This window comes from Hypanus sabinus, chromosome 11 (assembly GCF_030144855.1).
Source record: "Hypanus sabinus isolate sHypSab1 chromosome 11, sHypSab1.hap1, whole genome shotgun sequence".
In the NCBI taxonomy this organism is placed as follows: Eukaryota; Metazoa; Chordata; class Chondrichthyes; order Myliobatiformes; family Dasyatidae; genus Hypanus; species Hypanus sabinus.
Window position 1 is genome coordinate 17,808,722 of NC_082716.1, and position 26,075 is coordinate 17,834,796.

The window sequence follows — 26,075 nt, forward strand, 5'->3', positions numbered from 1 at the left end:
GTTCCATGTAATAACACCTGGTAAATATTTTATCACGTCTTTCCCAAGCACCAAAATGTCACTCAGGCATGAGAGAAATTCCTGTTAGAGGGCAGCATTAGTAGATTTAGGATACTGTGCAGGCCATTGTCACTGATTTCATAAGGATCTCCTGAAAACCAGAAGAAGCTGTAGGAAAAGTGGGATAAAGCCAAGGGAAACCTTGTGGATCCGGCTGTTATAACTACAGTTTGTGTAATAACAAGTTTGTGCCAGAGTTAATGTCCTCCTCCTTTGTCAGTCATTGCAAAAATAATGGAATAAATGTACTAATGGCTCTTCAGAGGAATGGAGTGAAATGAAATTCCATATTAAAAGGGCTTTTACAGTCAGAAATAAGCTTATGCTTGAAACAAGAGACCCATCTAAGACCATACACCATAAGATATAGGAGCAGAATTAAGCCATTTGGCCCATCGAGTCTGCTTCATTTCCCTCTCAGCCCCAATCTCCTGCCTTCTTCCCATATTCCTCAATGGCCTGATTAATTAAGAACCTATCAACTTCTGCCTTAAGTATACACAAAGACTCAGCTTCCAAAGCTGCCTGTGGCGATGAATTCCACAGATTTGCCAGTCTCTGGCTAAAGGAATTCCTCCTCATCTCCATTCTAAATAGAAGTCCCTCTGGTTGTAGACTCCCCCATTTTAGGAAGCATTCTCTCCACATCTGCTCTATCTTGTCCTTTCAACTTTAGTTAAGTTTCATTGCAATCCCCGCCTCCTCATTCTTCTGAATTCCAGTTAGGTCAGAACCCAGATGTTATCAAAGATAAAGATTAGATTGGCTATTTATGAGAATCAGAATCAGGTTTAATATCACTGGTATATGTTGTGAAAATGTCACACGTGCATCGAAACATACAATGAAATGCAACTTTTCTGTCAAATCAAATCAGTGAGAATTGTATTGGGCAGCCCACAAGTGTCACACTTAACTTTTCTCTGATTATATGAGTAAATATTGCTATTACTCTGTCTATGACTGAGAATTTAAAAGATACTACCACATAGAGGGTGGCCAATTATCCCATCATACCTCTACAGGCTCTTTGAAGAAAATCATTCTTGGTATTAGCAGTTGTTGCACTGAAGTCCAACTATCCTTTCTATTTTATGTGTACACTCAAACCAGTATCTCGGTCCTATTCATTTTCGATCTGCTGCTGTTATACATAGTGGAAATGCAATCCAAAACCCATAGAATTAAAAGAGGATCCTTCAGCCTCCCTCTGGTTCTTAAGCCAAAGTGTGGTCCCAGTCAGACAGATGGAGGCTAGCCTGCTGCACGTTTTTTTTTCCTTTCAGCTTGTTCGGGATGTTACTGAAGGAGAACGAAATGTCGTAGAGAGCCCGTGCAGCCTAACAATAGAACAGCATACCCCATCACTTTGTTTGTGCTGGAGTTTCCTCCAAGGATTTAAACCCAAAGTTCAGAGTAAATTTATTATCAAAGCACATACACTGTATGTGTATATACAGCCTTGAGCCTTGAGTATATACTGCCTTGAGATTTGTTTCCTTGCAGGAAAATAAAAGCTGTAGAATTTATGAAAACTATATACATAACAAAGATTGACAAATCACTAATGTGCAAACGAGTTCAAATCATGCGAAAGATAAATCAGTCAATAAATAAATGCGATGAACGTGATTTGTAAAGACCCACTGTCATGAAAACCTAGTAAAATAACTGTTACTTAAAATAATATCTTTCTGCTTATCCAGCATTGTCAGGTAAAGGAAATGCCAGGTGCGAGGTGAATTCACAGTAAGTTGCTTTTTAATTGCACTGAGAATTGTTCAGTGGATAAATATCATTTCAAGCAGCAATGACTTCAGCTACACTCACAAAATGCTGGAGGAAGTCAGCGGGTCAGGCAGCTTCTATGGAGAGGCATAAAGAGCCGATGTTTCGGACCGAGACCCTTCGTCGCCGTTGGATAGGAAGGTGGAAGAAGCCCTGACTTGCTGAGTTCCAACTGCATTTTGTGTGTGTTACTCTGGATTTCCAGTATCTGCGCTATCTCTTGTGTTAGGGAGTTAAGCAACTGGTTTACCTGCCTGTCCTTTGACTGAGGTAGGAATTTTAGCCACAAACTCCACTTCATAGCAATGGAGAAATGTGCCCTGTACTTTTGTGGGTCTTTAATGTGACAGTGATTCAGAAGTGTTTCTTGGAAAGGGGGAACTACTGACAAACACAAGTTATTGGCCCTTACTCGTTGGCCTTTTAAAAGTGGGGTTGACTACACCATTGTTCCACTGCACTGCTGGGCTAGTGTGCCCAGGAATTTGAGTGAGGAACGCCTGTCTATTTAAATATTGAATGCTGGAGTAATGATGTTTCCATTCTTATGGTGACTTTGTCATAGATTCACTGAGTGCAGAAAGATGCCTTTTGGCCCATCACATCCATGCCAAACTTTGCACCCATCTATGTCCTTGCAATTCAAATACTTCTTAAATGTTCAGACAGGATCCTCCACCTCTGGCAGTGGATACCAGATTACAATCAATCTTTTTTTGAAAATGTTCCCCTTCAGTTTCCCTTTAAAGCTCCTACCCCTCACTTTAAACCAATGCCCTTTGGTCTTGGACTCCCTCACCATGGGACAAAGATCATTATTTTCCTCGTCCATTCCTTCATAATTTTGTAGACTTCCATCAGGCTCAGCTACATTTAAGAGAGTCTGAGATAGGCACATGGATGAAAAAGAAATGGGACTATGTGGGATGGATGCATTAGATTGATCTTGGAATAGGTTAAAAGGTTGGCACAGCATTGTGTGTCGAAGGGCCTGTACTGTGCTGTAATGTTCTATGTCCCTCTGCTCCTGGAAAAACATGTCCAAAGGCAACAAACGTTGGGAAGTTCCATGGAAGAGTGTCCGGCAGATTCTAGCAGTCTGTGTCTTCTAGACAGTACTTATTTCTAACCCAGTACAAACAAGTTGACCAGTTGATGTCATGCGTCTTTGTTACTCAGTCACTCCTCTTTTGCCAGCCCTGTCTCAAATGGGGCACTTGGTTATCTAGGCTGGTTAAGTCAAAAGTTGGTCATGGCTGCTTTCTGCACTTTACTACTGATGCTGCCTGTTTGCTTTGTTTCAAAAGAAGTGCCCGTTTCCTTTCATATTTGGAATGTGTTTTTAAAAATAAATTGCTTTGATATACTAAGTTCCACAGGTTAAAAATAGCAGACCTGTGAAGTATTTTGTGTGAAATCTTCAAAGTAAATAATATATTTTGAATAATTCAACCAAAGAACATTAGAATTAACTAACAGATCAATGTGTGTTTAGAAATGTTCATAAAACATTTAAAAGGAATGACTATTCATGATGTTTCTCATTTAAGATGTCTGTGCGTTTGCAATACAGGGGGAATTTCTATTTTATTTCATGACTGCTGAAATAATATTATAATCAGGTAAATGTACTGAATTCACTACTTTTCAGACTGAGGGTTAAAAAAAATCAGCAAAGTAAGTATAAATCTCACATTTTCTGAAGTCCGTCTCACTAATAAGCTGCATTTGTTTTGATTAAGGGCTTCTTTACAATCAGCTTGAAACAGAGTGGAGCCCCTGCAGGGCGGAGACTCACTCTACTGCACTTCCATATCTCATACACATTGAGCAATTTCTGAAGCTAATGTCATTTGCATGACTGCTAAGTCTGTCCTGTAGAGATTTCCAGAAACATGCATAGAGACTCGGTTCAGCATTTTCACTGGGTGAATGAGATTAATGGACTGCTTTCTTAGCCACTCCTGCAATATGAATAAAGTTTACTTGTTCAGCTGCAGGAGAGCCTTCCTGTGTTCAAAATATTATCATCACTCAACTCTGCACTTACTTATTAGGGCAAACTAAATAGTAATTATTTGTGCATTCTTGTGCCATTGATAATAAGCTAAGGACTTTGCCTTTTTCTGCCTGAAAATCCAAATTATCCATCAGTAACAAAAACCATATTACTGCATTCCAGATTCACTGGTTTACCTGTTGGAACCTGTATGATACGTGTATCCACTACTGATTTAGAATTAAATTGCCTTTTTTAAAACTTTTTTAATGTCAGTTTTTATCACACTGTACATATCACAACATTGTATTTTCTTGACGTACATTGCTATAAATTTGAGTATGTGAACTGGGACACTTTGTATTAGTAAATTATATTTCAAATAGTAATATTATATAATTAAGTTTTTGAACAGCACCTAACAGTGTTTTAATTGACTGCCAATGTATCTATGTAACTATATTTATGACAGTATATGTGTAGGAAAGATGTATTTGCTTAATCAAGTTCAAAGTTATTGTCATTTCAACTGTATACATGTAAACTGCCAAAAGAAACAATGTTCCTCCGGACCAAGGTACACAACACAGGACATGTAACACACACACACACACACACACACACACGCACACGCACACGCACATGCACACGCACACGCACACGCACACGCACACACACACATATTACCACAAATAAATTAACAGATATTAAGGTGCATTCATGACTCAAATTAAAAAGTAAACAGTGTAATGCTACTGGCTTTTTATACATGATGAGACCTGGGTGATGGCAGGGAGTTCAGTAGTCTTAGGGCTGTGAAAAGAAGCTGTTTCATTTTCTGATAATTTTTGTCCTAATGCTACAGCACCTCCTCCCTGATGGTAGGGTGTCAAAGAGTTTGGTGGACGAGTGGGAGGGATTATTGACGATGCTAAGGCCCCTGTTTATCCAGCGTTGCTGATAAATATCTCAGATAATGCAGTTTATAATCACCTTTCAATCAGTTGACTGTCAATTAGATACTTTGTGCAAGGGTTAACAGAAAAGCAGAGTTTTCTACTGAATCTTGTGCAGGAGTCTAGCATCGTGTTGTTTATGAAAATGATTTTTCTATTGTTAGCACAAATATGATTTTGGAAGTTGTTCAAATAATTGTTAAAAGTCCAGAAGTATGTATATGTCACTATATACTACCTTGAAATTCATTTTCTTGTGGGCATTCACAGTAGAACAAAGAAACACAACAGAATCAAAATCAATGAAAGACCGCACACAAAGACTGACAGCCAATTGGCAAAGGCAAACTGTGCAAGTACGATAGAAAATTAGACAAGCACACAATAAATAAATAAAATTGGGAACATGAGTTTAGGAGTCTTTGAAAGTGAGTCCATAGGTTGTGGAATCATTACAGTGTTGAAGTGTGAAGTTATCCACACTGGTTCAGGGGCCTAAGGCTGTTGGACATCTTTTCTGATGGCAGCAATGAGAAGAGAGCATGGCCAGGATGGCAGGATTCCAGTTTAAAAAACAGTGCAATTGTGTTTCCTGGATGAGTATAATGTATGAATGGCACAAACACCTATGTTAGAATACCTGTAGATGGTCTGTTCAATAGAATAATCTGTGCAGATTTTGAATATGCTCCTTCCTAAATTATACACAGATTTCTTTAATTCACTTTAAGTGTATAGGAGGATATGCAGAACTGGAAATGAGAGAGGACTCTTGATGTTACAAATTGCACACAGTGTTTTAAATTTTGACTCATGGTGTCACTACAGAGGATGTTAGACAGACCATATCTTTGTCTTTTCGTAGTTATCCTAATGATACCTTAAAACTGTTTTAATTTGTCAAAACATTTTGTACATAATAAAAATAAATCTGTTGATAAAAGTTTACAGACTGTTAAAATATTGCTGCCTACGTTTTTCTGTATTGCAGAGTCATTGAAATACAACACAGAAAACGGCCCTGAGTTTGCACTGGCCATCGACAACTACCCTAATCTCATATCAGTCTCATTTCAGAATCAGGTTTATTACTACTGGTGTATGTCATCAAATTTGTCACTTTGCAAAAACAGGACCGTGCAATACATAAAATATACTATAAATTGCAATAATATATAATCAGAATCGGGTATAATATCACTGAATATGTCCTGAAATTTGTTCCCTAAGTGGCAACAGTACAATGAAATACAAAATAATGGGGGGAAACATGAATTACAGTAAGTGTGTGTGTATATTTACTGTAATTCATGTAGTGCAAAGATGGAAATGAATAAGTGGTGAGGTAGTGTTTGTGGACTCAACGTCTGTTCAGAAATCAGATGCAGAGAAGAAGCTGCTCCTAAAATGTTGTGGGTGTGCCTTTGAGTTTCTGTCCCTCCTTCCTGATTGTGGCAATGGGAAGAGGGCATGTCCTGAGTGATGGGGGTCCTTAATGACGGATGAAATGAATATAACCATATAACAATTACAGCACGGAAACAGCATCTCAGCCCTTCTAGTCCGTGCTGACGCTTACTCTCACTGGCCTGCACTCAGCCCATAACCCTCCATTCCTTTCCTGTCTATATACCTATCCAATTTTACTTTAAATGACAATACCGAACCTGCCTCTACCACTTCTACTGGAAGTTCGTTCAACACAGCTACCACTCTCTGAGTAAAGTAAGTCCCCCTCATGTTACCCTTAAACTTTTGCCCCCTAACTCTCAAATCATGTCCTCTTGTTTGAATCTCCTACACTCTCAATGGAAAAAGCCTATCCATGTCAACTCGATCTATCCCCCTCATTATTTTAAATACCTCTATCAAGTCCCCCCTCAACCTTCTACGATCCAAAGAATAAAGACTTGTTCAGCCTTTACCTGTAACTTAAGTGCTGAAACCCAGGTAACATTCTAGTAAATCTTCTCTGTACACTCTCTATTTTGTTGTTATCTTTCCTATAATTCACTGACCAGAACTGTACACAATACTCCAAATTCGGCCTTACCAATGCCTTGTACAATTTTAACATTACATCCCAACTCCTATACTCAATGCTCTGATTTATAAAGGCCAACATACCAAAAGCTTTCTTCACCACCTGATCCACATGAGATTCCACCTTGAGGGAATTATGCACCATTATTCCTAGATCACTCTGTTCCACTGCATTCCTCAATGCTCTACCATTTACCATGTATTTTCTACTTGGATTATTCCTTCCAAAATGTAGCACCTCACACTTACCAGCATTAAACTCCATCCTGACGAAGGGTCTCAGCCCAAAACGTCAACAGCACTTCTCCCTATAGATGCTGCCTAGCCTGCTGTGTTCCACCAGCATTTTGTGTGTGTTGCTTGAATTTCCAGCATATGCAGATTTCCCCATGTTTGCCTTTTAAATTCACTACTGCGAAGCTTCTGCCAGTGATGCCTACACTGAAGAAGTAAGTCCTGATGAAGGGTCTCGGCCTGAAACGTCAACAGCGCTTCTCCCTATAGATGCTGCCTGTGTTCCACCAGCATTTTGTGTGTGTTGCTTAAACTCCATCTGCCATCTTTCGGCCCACTCTTCTAACTGGCCTGAATCTCTCTGCAAGCTTTGAAAACCTACTTCATTATCCACAACGCCACCTATCTTCGTATCATCTGCATAATTACTAATCCAATTTACCACCCCATCATCCAGATCATTAATGTGCATGACAAACAACATTGGACCCAGTACAGATCCCTGAGGCACACCACTAGTCACCGGCCTCCAACCTGACAAATAGTTATCCACCACGGCTCTCTGGCATCTCCCATCCAGCCACTGTTGAATCCATTTTGCTACTTCAATATTAATACCTAACAATTGAACCTTCCTAACCTTCTGTGTGGAACCTCGTCAAAGGCCTTACTGAAGTCCATATAGACAACATCCACTGCTTTACCCTTCTCAACTTTCCTAGTAACCTCATCAAAAAATTCAATAAGATTTGTCAAACATGACCTTCCACCACAAATCCATGTTGACTGTTCCTAATCAGACCTTGTCTATCCAGATAAATATATATATCATCTCTAAGAATACCTTCCATTAATTTACCCACCACTGACGTCAAACTTACAGGCCGATAATTACTAGGTTTACACTTAGAACCCTTTTAAAACAATGGAACTACATGAGCAATACACCAGTCCTCTGGCACCACCCCCTTTTCTAATGACATTTGAAATATTTCTGCCAGAGCCCCTGCTATTTCTACACTAACTTCCCTCAAGGTCCTAGGGAATATCCTATCAGGATCCAGAGATTTATCCACTTTTATATTCTTGAAAAGCACCAGTTTCTTTCTTTAATCGTCATAGTTTCCATAACTACCCTACTTGTTTCCCTTACCTTACACAATTCAATATCCTTCTTAGTGAATACCAAAGAAAAGAAATCGTTCAAAATCTTTTGGCTCCACACATAGCTGTCCACTCTGATTCTCTAAGGGACCAATTTTATCCCTCACCATCCTTTTGCTATTAGTATAACTGTAGAAACCCTTTGGATTTATTTTCACCTTACTTGCCAAAGCAACCTCATATCTTCTTTTAGCTTTTCTAATTGCTTTTTTAAGATTCTTTCTACATTCTTTATATTCCTCGAGCACCTCATCTACTCCATGCTGCCTATATTTATTGTAGATATCTCTCTTTTTCCAAACCAAGTTTCCAATATCCCTTGAAAACCATGGCTCTCAAACTTTTAACCTTTCCTTTCAACCTAACAGGAACATTAAGATTCTGTACCTTCAAAATTTCACCTTTAAATGACCTCCATTTCTCTATTACATCCTTCCCATAAAACAAATTGTCCCGATCCACTCTAAATCTAAATCCTTTTGCATCTCCGCAAAGTTAGCCTTTCTCCAATCAAAAATCTCAACCCTGGTTCTAGTCCTATCCTTCTCCATAATTATATTGAAACTAATGGCATTGTGATCACTGGAAGTGAAGTGCTCCCCAACACATATATCCATCACCTGACCTATCTCATTCCCTAACAGGAGATCCAACGCTGCCCCTTCTCTAGTTGATACCTCTATGTATTGCTGCAAAGAAACTATCCTGCACACATTTTACAAACTCTAAACCATCCTGCCCTTCTACAGGATGGGCTTCCCAGTCTATGTGTGGAAAATTAAAATCTCCCACAATCGCAACCCCGAATAGTGCAAATCGAGAGCAGAAAGTGGTGAGGGTGTGGTTGTGGCGTTATTGCCCATTCAGAAACCTGGTGACGGAGGGGATGAATCTCTTCCTGAAATGTTGAATGTGTGTCTGCAGGCTGCTGTACCTCCTCTTTGATAGAAGTAATGAGGAGACATCATGTATTGTGGGATGGAGGTCTTTAATGATAGAATGGTTTTGAAGGTAAATGGTGGTAACTCTTTCCATGGGTGGGGTTAGATGTGCGTCACAGAGAGTAATAGCAAGGAAACATGCCCTTCAACCCAATGAGTCACCAATCAACCACCCACTTACACTAATCCTGCACTTACCAGTTTTATTTCCCTGAGAATCCTACCTGATACTATCTTACAGAACGTAGAACAGGACTACACAGTACAGGTCCTTCGGCCCACGTGTTCTCATTTTAACCTACTCTAAGATCAAATTAACCCTTCCTTCCTCCTTAACCTTCCATTTTTCCAACATCCCTCTGCTTATCTAAGAGTTTCTTAAATGCCCCTGATGTATGTGACTCGACCACCATCCCTGGCAGAATTTTCCATGCACTCATCACTCTCTGTGTAAAGAAACTTGCCTCTTACATCCTCCATATACTTTCATCCAATCACATTAAAATTATGCTCCCTTGTATTGGAGTCATAGTCATTGAACACTATAGCACAGAAACAGGCCCTTTGGCCCATCTACTCCATGCCAAACTAATAACCTGCCCAGTCCCATTGACTTGCATCCAGGCCATCATGTACCTATCCAAATTTCTCTTAAAGTTGAAATCGAACCCGCATCCACCACTGACCCGCTAGAAGTACCCCGTCAGTGTGGATCAGACGTAACATCTCCACCTTACTGACAACACTGGTGCCCCTCAAGGATGTGTGCTTAGCCCACTGCTCTACTCACTCTACCCCCAAGACTCTGTGGCTAGTCACAGCTCGAATGCAATCTATAAATTTGCTTATGACACAGCTATTGTTGGCAGAATTTCAGGTGGTTACAGGAACAAGGCATATCAGCTACTGGAGTGATGTTGCAGTGTAGAATTTCACAAATAAAAAAGTGAGATATTTTATGTTTAATGAAACCTGTATCACATTTTATTAAACTCCAAAACCCAGACACAAAAGTGTACTAAAAATCTATACATAATTAAGTCATCACATCAGACCAGCCTCTTAAAGTGAAACCCCAACTCCATGTTGGTGGTTGTGAATTATGTACATTCCCCCCATTTACACGACCTTACACAGGCCCTCCCCCCAGAATTCTCTAAAACCGGCGTTGTGAGCCTGTCTGGAGCTCGGGCAAGGCCACCCAGCTTAGGTCCTGTGTTGCATGTGTGGAGGATATACTGTATACTCCACATATGCAACAGAGGTGCCTCTGGCTCGTCCAGAGGGGTGTTCATATGCTCATGGTCAAGTGACGCCAGAGGCATGGCAGTTGAATACTCCAAATCTTGGTGGACCAGTTTAAAGAGATCTACTGAAGTACATTCAACTTTAACCCTCTTATCTATGATAAAATTATTTTCTCCCTTTTCCAAAATGCAGAACAGGCCATCGTAAGGGGGCCTAAGGGGATGTTGGTGTGCATCATGGCAGATGAAAACAGACAAGGTAGGAGGTAGATCAACAGGAACCCAAGAGTGGTGTACGCCATGATGGGAGGCAGGAATAGGAAAAGGAATTGAATTTACTGAGGAGAGTGCAACACTGTTAAGAATCTGACCGGGCGGTTGTGGCGTCAGGAATGCCTGGCACTCATAAAGGCTGCCCATAAACCAACTTTGTCACAAACGTCTGTGGGTCCTCCTTTGGAGTTGCTCTGAGCCCCAGCAGGACCCAGGGGAGCCGATCATGCCATAAGACCATAAGGCAAAGGAGCAGAAGTCGGCCATTTGGCCCATTGAGTCTGCTCCACTATTTCATCATGAGCTGATTCATTTGCCCATTTAGTCCCATTCCCCCACCTTCTCACCATAACCTTTGATGCCCTTACTCAGATACCTATCAATCTCTGCCTTAAATACACCCAATGACTTGACCTCCACTGCCGCACGTGGCAACAAATTCCACAGATTTACCACCCTCTGGCTAAAAAAATTTCTTTGCATCTCTGTTCTGAACGGGTGCCCTGCAATCCTCAAGTCATGTCCTCTCATACTAGCCTCCCCCCACCATGGGAAACAACTTTGCCACATCCACTCTGTCCATGCCTTTCAACATTCGAAATGTTTCTATGAGGTCCCCCGTCATTCTTCTAAACTCCAAGGAGTACAGTCCAAGAGCGGTCAAACGTTCCTCATATGTTAACCCTCTCATTCCTGGAATAATTTTAGTGAATCTTCTCTGAACCCTCTCCGACATCAGCACATCCTTTCTTAAATAAGGAGCCCAAAACTAATCACAATACTCCAAGTGACGTCTTACAGAGCCTCAGCATCACATCCCTGCTCCCATATTCTATTCCTCTAGAAATGAATGCCAACATTGCATTTGCCTTCTTCACCACCGACTCAACCTGGAGGTTAACCTTAAGGGTATCCTGCGCGAGGACTCCCAAGTCCTGTTGCATCTCAGAACTTTGAATTCTCTCCCCATTTAAATAATTGTTTTCCCGTTTATTTTTCCTACCAAAGTGCATGACCGTACACTTTCCAACATTGTATTTCATTTGCCACTTCTTTGCCCATTCCCCCAATCTATCCAGGTCTCTCTGCAGACTCTCTGTTTCCTCAGCACTACCGGCCCCTCCACCTATCTTTGTATCATCAGCAAACTTAGCCACAAAGCCATCTATTCCATAATCCAAATCGTTGATATACAACGTAAAAAGAAGCGGCCCCAACACAGACCCCTGTGGAACACCACTGGTAACCAGCAGCCAACCAGAATGGAATCCCTTTATTCCCACTCTCTGTTTCCTGCCAATCAGCCAAAATTCTACCAATGTATGTAGCTTTCCTGTAATTCCATGGGCTCTTATCTTGTTTAGCAGCCTCATCTGTGGCACCTTGTCAAAAGCCTTCTGAAAATTGAAACACACAACATCCACTGCATCTCCCTTGTCTAGCCTACTTGTAATTTCCTAAAAAATTGCAATAGGTTTGTCAGGCAGGATTTTCCTTTAAGGAAACCATGCTGAGTTCAGCCTATCTTGTCATATGCCTCCAGGTACTCCGTAACCTCATCCTTGATAATCGACTCCAACAACTTCCCAACAACCGATGTCAAGCTAACAGGTCTATAATTTCCTTTTTGCTTCCTTGTCCCCTTCTTAAATAGCGGAGTGACATTTGCAATCTTCCAGTCCTCCAGAGCCATGCCAGAATCTATTGACTTCTAAAAGATCAATACTGATGCCAACACTCATCGGTCAGGAAAGCCCTCCTCGCAGCCTTTAAGGAGCAGTGAAACTGCTTGCCCAGGCCTTTGGACTGTGGGTGATATGCCCTGGTGTGAGGTAGCCTAACACTGAGGTTCAAGGCCATTGCATCCCAGAGGTCTGATCTGAATTTGGGTCTGTAGTCGGAGGAAATATCAGATGGGTGCCAAACCGAGCAACCCCGGTGCTGGTAAGGGTCCAAGCCATGTCTGGTGGCCATCGGGAAAGGTAGATAGACAACCCCTGGCCTCCTGGTGGTATGCCCCACCTTAGTAAGGAGTTGCGTGAAATTGCGGGGGTGGGAGTGGGGAAGAGGACCAGCAAGGTCCACATTGACATGGTCAAACCAGAGACCTTGAAAGGTGCCAATGTCACCTAAGCGTGACAGTTAACTTGTGCTCTCCACACTTGCTGCAGTCCGATCACACACGTCCTTTCTGAAGCCATGCCACACAACCTTTAGTACAACAGTTTCTGTTTCCGGCCCGGATGCAAGAGGCCATGTATGGAGTTGATAAAAGTCCGTTTCCAGTTTGCAGGCACAATAGGGTGAGGACAATCTGTTGAGACATCACACAGGAGAGAAATCCCAGCCTCCCTGAACTTAATGTCAACCATTTTCAGTTCCGTTGCTGTCGTTCAGTAAGCCTGGGCCTCTGGGTCAGCTGCCAGCATGGTCAACCCCTATATGCACTGCCTCAATTGCTGGCCATGAGAGGCAATCATTCACGCATTACTTCCACCCCTTGATATGTTGTATATCAGTTGTGAACTCCGATATGTAGGCCAGGTAGCATTGCTGCCGTACAGACCAAGGGTCTGTTATTTTGGCCATCACGCGCACGAGGGGGTTGTGGCCAAAGAACGCCATGAAATGGTGACCCTTGAGAAGAAAATGAAAATGGCAGACAGCCAGATAGAGACAGAGAAGCTCAAGGTCACACGTGCTGTACTTACTGTTGGGGGGATGGAGCTGCCGTTGGAAGAAGATGGGTGGCTGTCACGTCTGCTGACCAGTCGAGCACTAGACTAGGGGTATTGCCTTTGAACACACTATACAGGGGAAGCACAAGGTCAGTAGCTCACAGCGTGAAGTGCTAATAGAAATGCACCGTACCTGAAAGCTCCTGTAGTTTCTGGTAGTGTGGGGCAGTGGGAAATCCATAATAGCAATGACTTTTGTTTTGCATTTTCTGCGGAAGTATGAGGGCCGAGAAAGTCAGTGTCGTTTGGGAGGGTTACTAATCAATCCGTGTTGGCCTGAGCACTCGAGAAGTGTGCAGAGTGTTTGGATTTGGACGCGCTGGCGACAAGTGTGTTATCCAGGTAAACAAAAAGAAAATCTAAGTGCAATCACGAGGAAATCTGCAGATGCTGGAAGTTCAAACAACAACACACACAAAATGCTGGTGGAACACAGCAGGCCAGGCAGCATCAAAGAAAATCTAGGTCTTTTAATACAGAGTCCAGCAGCCGTTGGAAAGCCTATGCTCATTTTTCAGCACAAATGGCAAGCGAAGAAGCTCAAGAAGGCCATACAGGTTATCACAGCTGTTTTGGGGATGCACTTCGAACACACGGGCACCTGATGGTAACCCCTAACTAGATTAACTTTGTTAAAAAAATTAATTTTCCAGCTAAGCATGCAGAAAAGTCCTGGATGTGTGGGACTGGGTAACGATTGGGGGGGGGGGCCTCGTTAAGGCACCTGTTATCACCACATTGACAGCAACCATATGGACCATATGGAGGGGTGAAGCCCTGGGGGTATTCAACTGGTGCACAATGCAGAGTCTTTCCATGTTGGCAGATTCAGTCTTCACGGTTGCCAGCTTTTCCGGGTCCAGTCTAAGCATGCAGGTTGTGGGAATATAGTGTTCAACCCCATGTTTTGCAACAGTAGTGGAGAATGTGGGCTTAGTGAGGTTTGGGAATTCGCCCAACAGTCGAGTAAACTCATATGCAGTGGTGCATGTGCTTGACAGAATCATTGTGGGGAACTCACTGGGGGAGCAGGGTAATGTCTCAAAGTCCTTGATATCCAAAAGCCAGCAGTTCTTAAGATCAACTAACAGTCCTTGGGCACGCAGGAAATCTGCTCTGGGCAGAGGTCTAGCTACTTTAGCCAGGATGAAGTCCCTGAAGCAGAGTGCCATCCATTATGTCTTGCAAGTATGGATCTTGCTGCTGTTGGCAGCCTCCAGTGAAGTCTCGCCGCTCTTTGCCTTCTTATCATTAGGCGATGCTAGCAGCACACTCACTTGAGCACCCCATCACACAGGAAGCGTTATCTCCTGGTTCGGATATGGCCCAAGTGCGGAGTGAGAGACACTGAAGCAGGCCGATAGTTCACAGACTTTAATGTCAACAGTGTTACGGGGAAAATAAAACACTAGGCCAAACAGGGCCATTAACTAAAACTCTCAAATGGAAAACGAAGATCATCTAAACACTTAACAAATACCGCTAGCCTACAGAGTCCGTTGACCCGACAGTCCAATTTCTCAGGCAAGGCAGAATACAAACAGGCAGCAAAGCGTGCTGTGCTCTGTCCAAGTCTTGACAAGCACTATGATGACAAGTATGGAGTTAAATACTATCACAATTAAATAGTGATATAGCTGACTCGTGTGTATTCACAAGTGCAATTGCCGTGTCTACTGCACTGCTGAATCCATGGTTGTGACACGCGTTGTTCTTAATGGTGTCCGTGATGACACTAGGCATACTTGGCTACTGGAACCTACGGTGTTCATTGACCTCTGATGTCGCAATGCACAGGTACTGTTGAAGCTGCAAGATGGTCAGCACTTCTGGCCATTCCTACCAAAGTGAGCATGATAAGACCACAGGTCCGACCTTGTCTGTTTAGCAGCTGCTGGTGTCCTTAAGTTGAGGGTCTTGCTGACTGGACTTATTGAGGCGTGGAAAGAGGAGGAATTATGTACCTCTGCCTGGCTGAGTGTAGACTATCAGCCATTTTAGCAAGCTCCCTATGATCCTTCATAGGTGCATTAGTGAGGGTTATGCAAACTTGATCAAGCAATTGCCGTGTGAAGAATTCTTTAAAAATAAAACAAGGATGGTGATTTCCCAGGAGAGACAGCAAGTGGTCCTTTAGCTCCACCAGCTTTGCATCACCGAGACCAGGCAAGGAGAGCAACTGTTTGGTGTGCTCAGACTCCAATAGTCCAAATGTCTGTGAAAGGGGAATTTTTGGTGATCAATATTTATTGTGTTTAGGTAGGTGTTCGAGCAGACTCACCACTCTTGTAGCCATGGAATTGCTGAGTGTGCTACCACATGGTGTTGTCAGCAGTGACTTCTCGCAGAGCAGATCGGGCTAGTACAAACCCTGCATTTTGCTCCCAAAGCTCCAGCAGTTTCTAAGCAACTGCGTTGTCTGACATGTTCAATAACTCTGGAAACATCCTAGAGCATCAGTATTGCCAATGTAGGGTTTCTCAAATAAAATGAACATAGAACATAGAAAACCTACAGCACAATACAGGCCCTTTGGCCCACAATGCTGTGCCGCACATGTAGTTGCTTTAGAAATTACCTAGGGTTATCCATAGCCTTCTATTTTTCTATTCTTTATGAAGTAAGGCATTTTATGTTTAATGAAACCTGTATCACATTTTATTGAACTCCAAAACCTAAAAGCAAAAGGAAGCTAAGAATCTTTACGTAATAAGGTCATCATGTCAGACCCAGCTTCTTAAACTGAAAGGCCATCACAGTGTCGGTGGTTGTGAATTATGTATAGTTCTCCCAGTTATGTTACCCTACAACAGCAACAGCATTGCACGCAGTGGCAGTAAGACTAAAGAACTGATGGATTGTGGACTTCAGAGAGGGTAAGATGAGGGAACACACATCAGTCCTCATTGAGGGATCAGAAGTGGAAAGAGTGAGCAGCTTCAAGTTCCCGGGTGTCAACATCTCTGAGGATTTATCCAGGGCCCAGCGTATTCATGCAGTTCCAAAGAAGGCATGACAGCAGTTATATTTCATTAGGAGATTAAGGAGATTTGGTATGCCATCAAAGACAATCACAAATTTCTACAGATGCACCATGGAGAGCATTCCAACTGGCCGTATCACCATCCGGTATGGGGAGGGAAGGCTACCGCAGAAGAATGAAAGAAGCTGCAGAAAGATGTGAACTGAGTCGGCTCCATCACAGGCATTAACTTCCTCAGCATCCAGGAATGATGCCTCAAAAAGACAGCATCCATCATTAAGGATCCCATCACCCAGGACATGCTCTCTCCTTATTGCTACTATCAGGGAGGAGGTACAAGACTTGAAGGCACACACTCAACAATTCAGGAACAGCTTAGTCCTTGTGATGTATGCAACATCAACCGATTCTCCTTCATCTATCCTGCTTGTTATTCTTCAACAAATTCCAACAGATTTGTCAGGCAAGATTTTCCTTTGAGGAAACCATGCTGACCACACCCTATTTTATCACATATCTCCAAGTATCCTGAGAACTCAACCTTAATAATGGACTTCAACATCTTCCCACTCACTGATGTCAGACCTTTCTTCTGCCTCTCTCCCGTCTTGAAGAGTGGAGTGGTATTTGTAATTTTCCAGTCTTTGGAAACCATTCCAGAATTTAGTGATTCTTGAAATGCCATTATTAATGCCTCCACAATTTCCTCAGCCACCTCTTTCAGAACTCTGGGGTGTACACCACCTGGTCCAGGTGACTTATCTACCTTCAGACCTTTCAGATTCCCAAGAACTTTACTGTCTAGTTATGGTAACTTCATACACTTCATGCCCCGACACCTGGAAATTTTACCATACTGTTAGTGAAGACTGATGCAAAATACTTATTTAGTTCATTCACCATTTTGTTATCCCCCATTAGTACCTCTCCAGCATTATTTCCAGTGGTCTGATATCCACTGTCACCTCTCTTCTACATTTTATATATCAGAAGAAAGTTTTGGTATCCTCTTTAATATTATTAGCTAGCTTACTTTTATATTCCATCTATACCTTCTTAATAGCTTCTTTGGTTGCTTTCTGTTGGTTTTTAAAAGCTTCCAATCTAATTTCTCAGTAATCTTTGTTCTATTATATGCCCTCTCTGGCTTTTATGTTGGCTTTGACTTCTCTTGTTAGCCACGGTTGTGTCATCTTGTCTTTAGAATACTTCTTCCTCTTTATATCCTGTGCCTTCCGAATTGCTTCCAGAAATTCCGTCCATTGCTGCTCTGCCATAATTCCTGCCAGTGTTCTTTTCCAATCAGCTCCTCTCTCATGCCTCTGTAATTCCCTTTACTCCACTGTAATACTGATATGCCTGACTTCAGCTTCTCAAATTTCAGGGTGAATTCAATCATATTATAACCATATAACAATCACAGCACGGAAACAGGCCATCTCGGCCCTCCTAGTCCGTGCCAAACTCTTAATCTCACCTAGTCCCACCTACCCGCACTCAGCCCATAACCCTCCACTCCTTTCCTGTCCATATGCCTATACAATTTTACCTTAAATGACACAACTGAACTGGCCTCTACTTCTTCTACAGGAAGCTCATTCCACACAGTTATCACCCTCTGAGTAAAGAAATACCCCCTCGTGTTTCCCTTAAACTTCTGCCCCCTAACTCTCAAATCATGTCCTCTCGTTTGAATCTCCCCTACTCTCAATGGAAACAGCCTGTTCACGTCAACTCTATCTATCCCTCTCAAAATTTTAAATACCTCGATCAAATCCCCCCTCAACCTTCTACGCTCCAATGAATAGAGACCTAACTTGTTCAACCTGATCTCTGACCCCTGATCTTCTTTTACCTTAAGCTCTTTAATCAGTTCAGGTTCGTTGCACAACACCCAATCCAGAATAGCTGATCCTCTTGTGAGCTCAATCATGAGCTGCTCGAAAAAGTCATCTTGTCGGCATTCTAGAAATTTCCCCTCCTGTAATCCAGCACCAACCTGATTTTCCCAATCTCCTTGCATATTGAAATCTCCCATGCTGTTCTAACATTGCAATATGGATGTGAAACAATGTGCCCTCATGAATAGAGATAATGAGTAACTGCTTTGTGAAAAAGTTTAACAAGAGCATGAGGGAAAACTTCTTCACTCGGAGGGTTGTTGGAGTGTTGAATGAGCTACCAGTGCAAATGTTGCATGTGAGCTTGATTTCAACGTTTAAGAGAAGTTTGGATAGGTATATGGATGGTAGGGATAGGGAGGGCTGTGGTCCAGGTGTAGGTCAATGAGAGGAGGCAGTTTAATATGGTTCAGCATGGACTAGATGGGCCAAAGGACCTGTTTCTATGTTGTACTTTTCTATGACTCTACGTTCTCCAGTTTTTTTGTGATTATACAACAAGGAAGAGAATTACTGGGTGATTTGGTGTTACATCGAGTAGAGCTGCTGCCTCTTGGACCCAGAGGTGTCGATTCAATCTTGACCTTGGGTACTCTCTGCGTGGAGTCTGCAAGTTCCCTCTGTGACTGTATGAGTTTTATCTGGGTGCTCCGGTTTCCCTTCACATCCCAAAGACATGCCAGTTGGTAGGTTAATTCCCCACTGTAAATTGCCCCCAGTGAGCTGTGAATTTGGAGGAAATGGATCAGAATGCAGGGAGGATTAAAAAAAGAGAAGAGGTGCAATGAAATTGAGTTGTATCACCCTCTGGTATGGAGGGGCCACTGCACAGGATTGGAAAAAGCAGCACAGAGTCGTAAACTCAACCAGCTCTATCAAGGGCACTAGCCTCCTCAACATCAAGGACATTGTCAAAAAGGCAGCATCCGTTATGAAGGACCCGCACCACCCAGGCTGATGGAAGAAAAAGACATGGCATCAGTGCATGGTGTTCACGAGTTACATCAAGGGATGGTCAAGCAAAAATTATGAAGGGATTTTCAGAACTTTTCAGATTAAACACAGATGGGAGACAATGTTTGCCCATGTCATACAACAGGGCACATAATGATAATCATGATGATAAATTCCCAGGAGATGCCCTCTACAATCAGGGAGGAGGTACACGATCTTGAAGGCACACACACTCAGTGCTTCTACTTCAAGTAGCACATCCTAAATCACAAACAGACTCTGCATTACGTATCTCAAAAAAAAAGCGAAAAAATTCCAGGCAACGTTCAGCCGCTTAGCTAAACAACTGCGACAGGATCTGTACAGGTAGGACTGAGACAAAAGGCTGCTTAGGGGATCATAATATGGATAACCATTTCCATTATCAATTTATGAATAAGTAATTTCTCTTGCCGTATTTGGGCAGCACAGCAGTGTAGTGGTTAGCATAACACTTTGCAGTACAGGCAGCAGGGGATCCATTCCCACCTTTGTACTTTCTCCCCTTGACCGCGAGGGTTTCCTCCCACAGTCCAAAGTCATACCAGTGTGGTTAATTGGTCATTGTAAATTGTCCTGTGATTAGACTAAGATTAAATAGGGGATTGCTGGACAGTGAGGCTTGTAGGGCTGGAAGGGCTTATTCTGCACTATATATCAATAGATGAATAAATGGGCTGTATCCACTTCTTTTGTAGGATTTTCCATTAAAGTAATTAAAATAATCTTGTCGTAATTCTTTACTATTATAGATTAAAAAAAGATCATTTTCCAAGTGATAATCTCGGAATTCCAAAAATTAGGTGAAGTCGCAATTTTAACAGCATTTCATGGAAAACTGATAATTATAAACTGGATATGACTTCAAATTAGGGCAGGCTGCTGAATAATTTACAGATGTCGACTAAATCTTGTCAATTTAGAAGGATGTCAACTTTGACCCCTTCCACTTAAATGCACTCTGCCTCACCACACGAAGTTAATTTATAAACCAACATGAAATTCCTGTGTCTTTGGACTGCTGGCACAAAAGTGGCCCAGCTTAAAAATAACAATTGCACATGGGTTTCTTGAAGTGTGAAGAGTGAAAATTAATGGATGTTTATCCATATTAACGCTGGAGGTTTGAATTCTGCAAAAAGAAAAGTAATGAAAATATGCAATTAAAATGGTGTTAGGAGTAACCCGTTACTGTGTGAGAACAGCATGAACTCTCCCAGGAAGCCAGGCCAAGCACTGAAAGCATCAATGTTTCCTGACCGAAAAAAAGACATTGTAATGCACACTAACTTTGAACAGCTGGTTAACATTTCAAATAGCACTGCTCGTGGCAAGGGAGTAACATGGATAAAGGGCTGCCAAACTAACAAGAAACTGGATGCTTGAATAAATGGGTCTTAGTCACAGTGTGGAAAGAGGCCATTCAGTCTATCTTGTCCACACTGACTAGTGGGCATCCATCCATTTCAGTCAAAGTCAAGTCAAAGCAAAAGTACGTGTATGTCACTAAGCACTATTTTGAGATTAATTTTCTTTCAGGCATTTACAGGAAACTAAAGAAATACAATCTTGAGGTCCTCCATTGGTTGGGGTCGACCACAGATGTCACGTCCTAGCTCTCTACATGATACCCAAGCAAGTATGCAAGTCAGGGCAGCACAATATGGATAGATGAAGGGAAGTAGCTGTTCGCAAAGCTGATGATGGGGAGCTTCAAGCTTCTGTATCTCCTGCCTGATGGTGGCGGTGGGGTAAAGGGCATGGTCTGGATGGTGGGGTTACTTGACCATGGATGTTTGTGTGCTAGCTGTCTAAGTATGCAGGTCAGGGCAGAACAATATGGAGAGCAAGCCGATGAAACCAAAGGAACGGCAGGGACCGGTGCAGTTTGGCATCAGTGGAGTTGCCAGTCAGAGCTGACCTCATTGAAAGACCGCTTTAGGAACGGCGGCTTTCCCTCTGAGCTTCCTCCAGAAGCCCCTCCCAAAGGCAGAGGAGGCTTGAGATCAGACTTGCTTTCTAGATGAGCTGCCCACTACAGCTGACAAGCACCATCTACCCAAAGCAACTGATTTTAAGGCACCTTTGCCCCTTCTCCTCTCAGTAAAAAGGGTTCCTTCAGGCTTAGTAGCTAAGCCACATGTGAAGGTCAGGAGCTGGGCTTGGTGTTCAGTGACTATTTGATACACACCTCATTAGGTAGCTTATCCCCACTACCACACCCGGCTATACAACCTTAAGAAATATAATACAATTTATTAAAATATATACATAACCAAAAGCTGACAAACAACCAATGTGCAAAAGAAGACAAACGGTGCAAAAGATTTTTTTAAAAAAATAAATAATACTGGGACCATGAGTGGTAGAGTCCTTCAAAGTGAGTCCATAGGCTGTGGAGTCAGCTTAGTATTGAGGTGGGTGGAGTCATCCATGCTGGTTCAGGAGTCTGATGGTTGTAGGGTAATAACTGTTCCTGAGCCTGGTGGCATGCAACCTAAGGCAATCCCATCTTTCCACTCTTAACCCTATACCTAGGAGTTTCAAGTAATTGTCTACATACCTCATAAATGCAGATAGTGACTCTGCATTCACTACTCCTTCCTGGTACTCAGCACTCTCTGGGCGAAGAAGGTGCTCTTTCAAATTCCCTCTGCATTTCTTTCCCCTTACCCTAAATCTGTGTCCTCCAGTTCTGATAAGGGGATATGTTTCTTGCAGCCTACAGTATCTGTACACTCATTATTTTGTATATTTCAGTAACGTCCTCTCATATCCTCCTGGGACAGGGAGAATAGATCTAGTCTATCCCCAAACCAGAAATGTTCCATCCTAGGCAACAGCCAGGTGAATCTCTTCTGCACCATCTCCTCCCCTATTGAATGATTACTTAGGTTGATAAGTGATAAATATGGAGGGGTACCAGAGATCGGTGTTGGCTCAAGTACTTGCAACCTACAATTATGACAGAGATGACATTTGACTGCTAAACTAATTGATGATATGAAGATAGATGGGAAACAGTTGTGAGGAAAGGCAATGGTAGGGCACTGAGGAGTGTAATAGACAGAATACTGATCCATAATTCCTTGAACGTGGAGTCATAGGTCGATAGGTTGTAAAGAGAACTTTTGGCTTAAATCAAAATATTATGTACAGGAGTCGGGATGTTATGTTAAAGGTGTAAAGGATGTTGGTGAAGCCTTATTTAGTTGAAGGGTCTCAGACCAAAATGCCGACTGTTTACTCTTTTCCATAGGTGCTACCTGGCCTGCTGAGGTCCTCCAGCAATTCGTATGTATTGCTTTGACTTCCAGCTTCTGCAGATTTTCTCTTGTTCCTAATTTGGGGTATTGAGTGCAGTTCTGGTCACTCACCTATGGGAAAGATATCAATAAGGTTGAATGAGTACAGAGGTTTACAAGGACGTTGTTGGGACTTGAAGACCCAAGTTATAGGGGAAGGTTGAAAAGGTTAGGACTTTAATCCCTGGAATGTAGGACAATGAGGGGAGATTTGATAGAGGTTTACAAGATTATGAGGGGTATATATAGGGTAAATTTTAAGCCAGTTTTTTCACTGAGGTTGGGTGAAAGTAGAACTAGAGGTCATGGATTAAAGGTGTAAGGTGAAATATTTAAAGGGAAACAGCACTAAGAGGGTGGTGTGAATGTGGAACGAGCTGCTGAAAGAAGTGGTGAATGGAGATTCCATTTCAACGTTTAAGTGAAGTTTGGATAAGTACATAGATGTGATGGGTGTGGAGGGCTGAGGCCCACACAGGTCTCATTGGGACTAGACAAAATAACAGTTCAGTAGAGATTTAGTGTTTCTGTGTAGTAGTGTTAAGGGACTCCATGACTCAAGGATCTAAAAGATGGCAGATGCTGGAACATAGAGCTGCAAACAACTTGCTGGAGGAACAGCGTCTGTGGGAGAAAATGTATCGTTTAAGTTTTGGGTGTAAGCTCTGCTACAGGACAGAGACTGGGGAGGGGACATGGCCAGTATCAAGAAGGAGAGCCATTGTACTGAGACAGGAGCCAAGGAGATTGGTGCGCTGAAGAAGAGTGAAGGATGCTAGGCAAATTGAACCAGGTAGGGGAAGGAAAAGGGAGTCAGGAATGTGGATGACAGATGGAGCATAACATAAATGAGGAGAGGTAGATGGAGCAAGGTGGGGGAGAGGAGGGTAAAGGTGGAGGCAGTTTTTCAAGGTGACAAGCTGAAACACAAAGGCAACAAATGCAGGTATCTGATAAGAAAGGAAGGTGATAATGGGAACTATTGGGGTGAACGGCAGAAGGAACCAGAATTAAGTGGTGGGAGCACCAGTGGGCAAAATGTGTGGGTAGTGACAAATGAAGCCAGGAGGAGAATGTGAATAAAAAATTGTAATAGGAAGAAGGGGAGGGGCTAGGGAAAGTGGACAAAAATAGGAGGACTCAAGGAGGATCTAAAGGGTGAGGGCACATCGGAGGTGACTTAACAGAAATTGTCAAATTTATTTGTGCATAACATTGAATTATAGTGTACTCAGACAGAACATAAAGTGTGATTCCTCTGGTTTACATTGGGCCTCACCCTGATAGTGGAAAAGGCCAAGGTCAGGTAGATCATTGTAGGGTTGGAAAACGGAATTGAACAGCACAGTTATTGTCTGTATCATCTTTAGAGCTTGTCATATCATTCTCCCTCAACCAACTTATCTGAAAATAACTTCTTTGACCATTCGTTGGTATTTATTTGTTCTCACTGAGAACAAATAGCCTTAACTTCCAACTACTTTACAATTGTCTCCGACGTGCTTACTTTACTTGGGCTCTTAGCTGCAAGTGGAGCATAGACCATCAGTTATCTCCATCATCCTCTGAAATCGATGGTTCATCAATGCTTCTGCAATCCATTGCATTCACTGCACAACAATTGTCTCCAAGTGATTCTCAGTCTTTAATCTTGTGGAACATTTGGACATAATTCCAAAGAAGACTTCATTGAGTTCCAAGAATTTGGATTAACATTCAGATTTAACAGTGACTTATCACTTAAGTAAAGAAGAGGATAGGAAGGGAAAATAAGAAACTGCCTATACTTTTGCTTTATAAATATGACTTTGCCCTATATTACAAAGTATTTTTCTTTGTAAAGATACACGCAGTTTGAATTAGATTACAGGATTCATCTACACTGCTACTGTCTAAATCTAATTTATTGCTATGTGATATGCACTCAGAGGTCACTGTATTAGGTACCCCTGTACACCTGCTCCCTAATGCAAGTATCTAATCAGCCAATCACGTGGCTGCAACTCAATGCATAAAAGCATGCAGACAAGGTCAAGGGGTTCAGTTGTTGTTCAGACCAAACATCAGAATGGGGAAGAAATGTGATCTAAGTGACTTTGACTGTGGAAGGATTGTTGGTCCCAGATGAGTATCTCAGAATCTGCTGATCTGCTGGGATTTTCACTCACACAGCAGTCTCTAGAACTTACAGAGAAAAGTGTGAGAAACAAAAACATCCAGTGAGCAGCATTTCTTGTTAATGAGGGAGGTCTTCTGGTCTCCACGCTGACCTTCAATCTCTTACTCCGTGAGGTTTACTCATCGCTGCACTCAACTGTGGCTGTGGCCTGCAGCTGTCACAGTGTGAGCTCACTTTTGTGAACTTTACTTCTGAATGCTATTTGTTTGCACATGTTTTTCCTTCTTTATTTCTCTCTGTATGTTGTGTGTTTGATGGTATTTTGCTTTAAAGGGTTCTGTTGGGTTTCTTTGTTTTGTAGCTACCTGTAAGGAGACAAATCTCAAGGTTGTATAAAGTAAATATACTTTGATAATAACTGCACTTTGACTTTGACTGATTTAATTTAACACTAATCACATTTCACTCTACATTTTGATGTTGATGTGGCAAATAAAGTCAATCTTTCTATCTTTCTTTCTTTGTTGCTTTTTCTGCAACCCACTAAAAGAAGAATTAGAACATAAGAAATAGGAGCTGGAGTAGGCCATCTGTCCCATCAAGCCTGCTCCGCCATTTAATAAGATCATGGCTCAGCTGACCATGAATTCAAGTCCACCTACCTGCCTTTTCCCCACCTTTTAGCGTGCTGTTCTCCTTTCTGAATGTGCTCCACATTTCCATCATGTCCAAATCTTTCTCGAGACTGCAGACCGTGTATGTGAATGGAGGGCTACAGAAAGTATAAGAAAGAGAGATAATTATTTTCAAAAATACTGATTTTCTACATTTCCATGACACTTGAGCAATTGACTGCACTGTGGGGGTGGGGTGAGGGGAGGAGGTGTAAGGCACTCCTCCCATCCGCCAGCCAGCAGGTCACCCCTGGGCAAGATGTAGCATCTGCTTAGCACCTCATCCCCGTCATGTGAAGCCACGGAAGCAGGTGGTGGATGGTCGTATGATCAGCCGGTGCCTATCACAAGTCCTGGTTATGCGACGATTGCTAGGCAACCTCTGAAGAGTATGGATAATGGCCGTGGTCACCCGTCTTGTAAAGACACGACCCAGAAGAAGGCAATGGCAAGCTACTTCTGTAGAAAATCTGCCAAGAGCAATCATGGTCATGGAAAGACCATGATCACCCACAGAAATAATGAACGAACAACTCAATTGATGACCCTGATGACTCTACTGAATGTACTTGTGATAAATAAATCCAATCTATTCTGATCTAATCTAATCGATTCTGAATGGAAACAACCCCAAGTCCAGCTAATATTTAGACAGGG

General features: G+C 42.3%; 1 protein-coding gene and 1 long non-coding RNA gene across 3 annotated transcripts in view; one reads left to right on the forward strand and one right to left on the reverse strand.

The window, feature by feature from the left end:
• Positions 1 to 26,075, forward strand: part of lrrc8c (leucine rich repeat containing 8 VRAC subunit C) — a 108,660-nt gene that overhangs the window by 58,155 nt on the left and 24,430 nt on the right. The gene's annotated exons all lie outside the window — the stretch shown is intronic.
• Positions 21,439 to 26,075, reverse strand: part of LOC132401733 (uncharacterized) — a 30,644-nt gene continuing 26,007 nt past the window's right edge. Inside the window, exons 2-3 of the long non-coding RNA XR_009514688.1 lie at positions 25,407 to 25,516; positions 21,439 to 22,697 (exon numbers count right to left, since the gene is read on the reverse strand). This is a non-coding gene — a long non-coding RNA (uncharacterized LOC132401733). The remainder of the gene's footprint in view (positions 22,698 to 25,406; positions 25,517 to 26,075) is intronic.